We start from the raw sequence: 7,154 nt of genomic DNA, 5'->3' as shown, positions 1-7,154 counted from the left end.
TGTGCACACAGGCCCACGTGGCTACTCCATGCATGTGCATAGATTACATGGTCATGCTGCGCGATTACACGACCACACAGCCATGGGGCATGGGTTATGCAGAACAAATGACCTGGAAATGACTAGAAAGAGATGACTAAGTGTCCCACCAGGCATGCACGACCATGGGGGTGTGGTTGGAATTCCTATCACTGGAACTATCGGCAAGCACCACCACGCCCCCATGTAAACTAGTTTCCATCCTGACACTTCCATCCTTGTCTCTGGACAATTTACCTGAAGGTTGGTTATTCCAGCATCAGTGGAGAAGGTGATGCAACAATAAACCCTTCTTCAGGAGGAAGCAAAAGCTACTTGTTCCTTGAATTGCCTTATATGGGCTACCTTTTGGAAAGTGTCACCTACTTTAATGGTGAGGATCATCCCACCCTTACCACAGTGAATCCTCTCTGAGAAATGCCCTCACCAGCATGCCAAGAGTTTCCTAGGCAATTCTAAATCCTGTCCACTTGACAACAAGAGCAACCATCATATTTTCATGTTAGACTCACATGACTTTAAGTTTTCATAATGTTTAGGTAAAATTCAGACATATCTCTCTACACATCTCTTGTTGGATATGTAGGGTATTAAATGTACTGGGATCATTAAAAGAAGAGTACTTTATATGGAAGTCATTACAAGGCTAATATAAAACAGGTAGTTAAAAATGAGCCATGCCTTTGTTAAGAGCCAGATTCCCAAATAGTCAAAACCTGACAAAATCAGAAGAAAGCATAATCTTATCTTAGCTGATTGAGATGATTCAATGGGTAAAGATGTCTGCCACCAAACCTGAGCACCTGAGTATGATACCCCAGGCCCACATGGGGAAGGAGAGAACCAATGCCCACAGGTTGTCCTCTGACTTCCCTATATTACTGTGGCACATGTACATGCATACACACAAATAAGTGCAATGATATAAGAAGGAAAGCTTCTAGATCCATCCATTTGCCTGCAAACCTCATGATGTCATTGTTTTTCTCTGCTGAGTAGTATTCCATTGTGTATATGTACCACATTTTATTTATCCATTCTTCAGTTGAAGGGCATCTAGGTTGTTTCCATGTTCTGGCTATTACAAACAATGCTGATATGAACATAGCTGAACAAGTGCTCTTGTGGTATGATTGAGCATTCCTTGGGTATATGCCCAAGAGTGGTATAGCTGGGTCTTGAAGAAGATTGATTCCCAATTTTCTGAGAAACCGCCATACTCATTTCCAAAGTGATTGTACAAGCTTGCATTCCCACCAGTAGTGGAGGAGAGTTCCCTTTGCTCCACATCCTCTCCAGCATAAGGTGTCTTCAGTGTTTTTGATCTTAGCCATTCTGACAGGTGTAAGGTGGTATCTCAGAGTTGTTTTGATTTGCATTTCCCTGATAACTAGGGATGTTGAGCAATTCCTTAAATGTCTTTCAGCCGTTTGAGCTTCCTCTGTTGAGAATTCTCTGTTTAGTTCTATAGCCCATTTCTTAATTGGACTGTTGGGCATTTTGATGTCTAATTTCTTGAGTTCCTTATATATTCTGGATATCAGTCCTCTGTCAGATGTGGGGTTGGTGAAGACCTTTTCCCATTCTGTAGGTTGTCGCTTTGCCTTGATCCTGAGTGAGGTAACCCAGACTCAGAAAGACAAACATGGTATGTACTCACTCATAGGAGGATACTAGATGTGGAACAAGGATGACTGGACTGCTACTCACATCACCAGGGAGGCTACCTGGAAAACAGGACCCAAAGAAGGACACGGGGATTGCCCAATGACAGAGAAATGGAATGAGATCTACATGAACAGCCTGGACATGAGTGGGGGTAATGAAGGGTGAGGGTCGAGGGAAAGAGAGCTTGGGGGAGCGGGAGATCCCAGTTTGATCAAGAACAGAGAGGGAGAACAAGGAATAGCAGACCATGGTAAATGAAGACCACATGAGAATAGGAAGAAGCAAAGTGCTAGAGAGGCCCACAGAAATCCACAAAGATACCACCACAATAGACTGCTGGCAATGGTCGAGAGACAGCCCGAACTGACCTACTCTGGTGATAGGATGGCCAAACACCCTAATTGTCGTTCTAGAAACCCCATCCAATGACTGAGGGAACTGGATGCAGAGAGCCATGGCTAGGCCCCGGGTGGAGCTCCAGGAGTCCAATTAGCGAGAAGGAGGAGGGTTTATATGAGCGAGAATTGTTGAGACCAAGGTTGGATAAAGCACAGGGACAAATAGCCAAACGAATGGAAACACATGAACTATGAACCAATGGCTGAGGGGTCCCCAACTGGATCAGGCCTTCTGAATGGGTGAGATAGTCGATTGGCTTGATCTGTTTGGGAGGCATCCAGGCAGTGGGACCAGGTCCTGTGCTCATTCCATGAGTTGGCTGTTTGAAACCTGGGGCTTATATGGGGGGTCACTTGGCTTGGCCTGGGAGGAGGGGACTGGACCTGCCTGGACTGAGTCTACCAGGTTGATCTCAGTCCTCGGGGGAGGCTTTGCCCTGGAGGAGGTGGGAATAGGGGGTAGGCTGGGGGGAAGGGGGGTGGGGCGGGAGGGGGAGAACAAGGGAATCCGTGGCTGATATGTAGAACTGAATTGTATTGTATGTAGTGGGTAGCCATTCCAGCTTTGATCTGGAAGTTCCAACCCCCATTGAGACTTCGGCAACTGTCACGCCTACAAGGCGGGGCCAAGGGAGGCGCCTGGAGACCCGAGATCTGGATCTGCGGGCGCTCTCTCTGTTGCGGGACCCTGGAGAGTGGAGGTGGACCGAGCAGAGCTCCAGAGAACACCACTGGACTGTGATACACCTTCCCCAGACTCCGCGACCTACCTATCCCTTAATTTGTAAGTTACGCCAATAATTAAATCTCCTTTTAACTACGTGGAGTGGCCTTAATAATTTCACCAATAATTGTAAAATAAAATTAAATTAAATTAAAAAAAAAAAGAAGGAAAGCTTCATTGTGCCAGTGAGATGTCTCCTACGGTAAAAGTACTTGCTGTATGAGCTTGCTCATCTGAGTTGTACGGGTCCCACACTAGAATGATAAAACCAACTTCTGAACAATTTAATCAACCTGGCTGGGCGGCGGCGGCGGCGGCGGCGGCGGCGGCGGTGGCGCACGCCTTTAATCCCAGCACTCGGGAGGCAGAGGCAAGCGGATCTCTGTGAGTTCAAGGCCACACTGGGAACAGACCCAGGCATGGTGGCACACACCTTTAATCCCAGCACTTGAGATCTCATGTCTTTGCTTGGGAAGGACATACGCCTTTAATCCCAAGAAATAATATGGCAGGACACGGAAAGGTATATTGGCATGAGGAAACAGGAACTCACACCCTTTAGACTGAGGATTTCGTAGAGGTAAGAGCTAGTGGCTGGCTGTTCTGCTGAGACTGTCAGGGGTGAGGACTCAGAGACTTTCAGTCTGAGGATTTGTGGAAACAGGATAGCTGAGGAGTTGGTGAGGTGAGGGTGGCTGTGGCTTGTTCTGCTTCTCTGATCTTTTAGCATTCACCCCAATAACTGGCTCCGGGTTTTCTATTAATAAGACCGTTTAGCAATTTGTGTTGCTCTCAGGACCACCTCCCCAGGTTTGGCACCAACCCTTGTGGGATGGGCCCACCCACATCAAACATTAATTAAGAAAATGTATCATAGGTTTGCCCACAGGCCAATATGGTACCAGCATTTTCTCAAATGAAGTTCCCTCTTCCAAAATGATTCTAGCCTGGGACAAGTTGACATAAAAACTAGCCATCACATATATGCTATCTTTTTTTTTTTGTTTTACAGTCTGTATTTGTCAGGGTTCTCTAGAGGAACAGAACCAATAGAATGAATACAGATAATATTATAATATATTCATAGAGTTTATTAAATCTGCTTACTCTGAAACAGTAACAACAACTGTAGGTGCTCGATCTGGGTGGCTCTGCAATCTGAGTCACCTCACTGAGGCTGTCTCACACTGGAGAGAGAGGCTGACAACCTAGTAGTTACTAGGTCCACAAGGCTGAATGTTTCAGTACTCCCAATCTGATGGTGAACATCTGGAAGGTTCCTGGAGAGTCACCAGTCCTTAGTCAACAGTGGAAGCCTGCAAGCTTCTGACATCAATGAAGGAATTGGCTACAGTAGCAACAGAGTAAGTCAACTTGTAGCAAGAAGGCCGACCTCAAAAGGCAATGATATTCCATCATGCCCTCTCTATCTGGGCTGCTGGTCTTCCCATGTCATTTAAGGCCATCAGGACAATTTAACTGCCGTTAAAATTCAACTGTAATAAAAATCTCATCATTAAGCCAGGTGTAGTGGTGCATGCCTTTAATCCCAGCCTGGTCTACTTAGTGGATTGCAGGATAGCCAGAGCTACATAGTGAGACCCTATCTCCAAAACAAAACAAAACAAAACAAAATGCAAACAACAATGAAAAAACTCCAACTCATTGTTTCTTAAACTTCTCTTGAGGAGACATGAACAAATGTCTACTCCTCACCTGATGGAGAGCATCAACAACAGACCAAAGTAATGATTCCACCAAAGTCTAGCTTGGCAAAACAGTGAGTTTATTGTGTATTTTTGTATAGCATGGGTGTAGAGTTCCTCACAGAAGCCTGGGTAATTCGCATACAGCTGCATCACTGAAGCATCTCACCCCAAGCTGATGATGATTTCTCCCCAGCTGTTTAGATGCCTTCAGTTACCTTCCACACTGGCACCTTCTGGGACCACATGAAGCTTGGGCAGAATGCAATAGAGCTGGGAGGGAGGTATAGGAAAGAGTGGCTGGAACCTCAGTTAAGTATCTAACGTCTTTCCCCAACCCTTTCTATGAAGGACCATCAACAGGCTGGGTCTTGAAGGTCTCTTGAAAGTAGTAGTAACTTCTTTGATGAAGATGGTAACATGATTAGAGGAAGCATTCTACAATAGCAACATTTTACTCATATTGAGTAGAATACTAACATATAAATATGGGTAAATTTCATTCATATTTATCATTAGTATATTTGAGTCTTTCAGAAGAAGTACCAACAGCCACAATCTAATAAGATTTTGTTTTGTGACAGCCTCCTGTATCTCAGGTTGGCCTTAAACTCTCTGTGTAGCTAAGAACAGCATTGAATTCTTTTTTGTTTGTTTTTCGAGACAGGGTTTCTCTGTGTAACAGCCCTGGCTGTCCTGGAACTCACTCTGTAGACCAGGCTGGCCTCGAACTCACAGAGATTTGCCTGCCTTTGCCTTCAGAGTGCTGGGATTAAAGGCATGTGCCACGACCACCTGATGGCCTTGAATTCTTAATCCCCTTTACATCCACCTCTTGAGTGCTGAGACTTCAGGCATGCACCTCTATGCTATTACTTAGGAATATTACTTTTTATCGCACAACACAGGCAGCAACCAAATGACTATTTGAAGCCTTAGATAGCATAGATAATTTATCTCATATTAAGTACTACTACAAAGTGACTCTGGGGCCAGAGAGATGGTTCAGTAGTTAAGTGTGCTTGTCGCCAAGCCTGATGCAACCTGAGTGTGACTACAGAACCCATATGATGGAAGGGGAAAACTGACTCCCACAAGTTTTCCCCTGGCTTCCACACATGCCCTGTGGGACATTCCCCTTCCCGGTCTCCCATATAAATGTTTCTTAAACACATTATTATACTTATTTAGTGTTTGTGGTTTGTGTGTGTGTGTGTGTGTGTGTGTGTGTGTGTGTGTGTGTGTGTGTGTGTATGTGTGTGTATGTATGTCTGAACCATGACACACACGGAGGTCGGAGGACAATGTTTGGTTTTCTCTTTCTCCCAGGGATCGAAATCGGGATTCCAGGATTGATGGCAAGTGCCTTTCCCTCTAAGCCATCTCAAAGGCCCCCAAATTGTGGAGGAGTAGCCCCCATCTTTTCTAGGGTTCCTACGAGGAGGAGAGAGGAATAAGAAATACTAGGTAGACTGGTAGGCTTAGCCGAGAAGAAAGACAGAAACACAGGATAGTCTCAGGAGGGCCTCAATCCTTATTCACTGGCCCAGAACTTTATTCAAAAGGCTTTTTATAACAATGTCAAGGGGCAAGGCAAAAGACCTTGCTAGATACAGCCAAGTGCAGACCCTTCCGAACACCTGGTACCCAGTCTCGTGGTCTAGTCATCCTCTTACCGGCTGTGCTGGTAAAGCAAGCTCAGATCTCACTAGGAAACCTCTGTGGACTCCCACACCAAATAACTTTTTTAAAGAAAGTGCAAATGGCTTTCACTTCCCAGACATGGTAATAAAGGTTAAAGTAAAATCTATCCTGGCTTTGGGGGTATAACAGTTATCGCCACACTCATCTGTAGACTCCACATGCTTTAATGTCGAAGTCTCTGGAAAGATAGGCCCACTGATGTATTAGTGACATAAATGTTCTGAGAGTAATCAACTGTTTCCTGATTGGAGCTGAGGCCTGCTCCATGGGAAGGAACACATGCCTGGCACCATTGACCTGATAAAATCCTGTGGTTGGGGAGGTCACAGGCCCTATGAGGGCATCTACTACTGATGCTCTGTTAAATGGATATGCTATCAAATTGCTCAATATTTATAGACTAATGTAGCTCTCAGTCTTGGTTAGAGAAGTCTCTTTCGGTGGCAGGTAACTGTCGAAGAAGCAATTCATAACTGGTCAAAGTACTGATAATAAGTGACTGCTGAGTGCTTGACTCCAAATGGGCCATCTCAGTCACGTCCTCCACGGCCCAGGGGAAACTGAAGAGTGGGGGATGTGGAAAGACAGTGGGAAACAAAGGCTGGGGAGGAATGCAGTGGAGGACCGTCTACTGGAAATGACATGGCCATGGCAATCATGAACACACAAGGCAGCAGTGACTGCCTGTGTAGGGCCTAAAAATTAAAAAAAAATAGAAAAAGGAAAATGATCGACATGATGCTAGGAAAAGGACAGACATGACAGTAGGAGGGAACGAGTTGGGAAGAAGGGAGTCCGCAGGAGTGGAAAGAGGATGAGAGAGGACTATCAATGTAACCACTGTGCACTGTATACAAGTAGCATATGGTCAGAAACTTTTTAAATCTTAAAAAAATAAAATAATTTTAAATCTCA

Source organism: Peromyscus californicus, unplaced genomic scaffold, assembly GCF_007827085.1.
Source record: "Peromyscus californicus insignis strain IS unplaced genomic scaffold, ASM782708v3 Scaffold_10__1_contigs__length_136768540, whole genome shotgun sequence".
In the NCBI taxonomy this organism is placed as follows: Eukaryota; Metazoa; Chordata; class Mammalia; order Rodentia; family Cricetidae; genus Peromyscus; species Peromyscus californicus.
Note: the sequence above shows the minus strand (reverse complement) of the source record.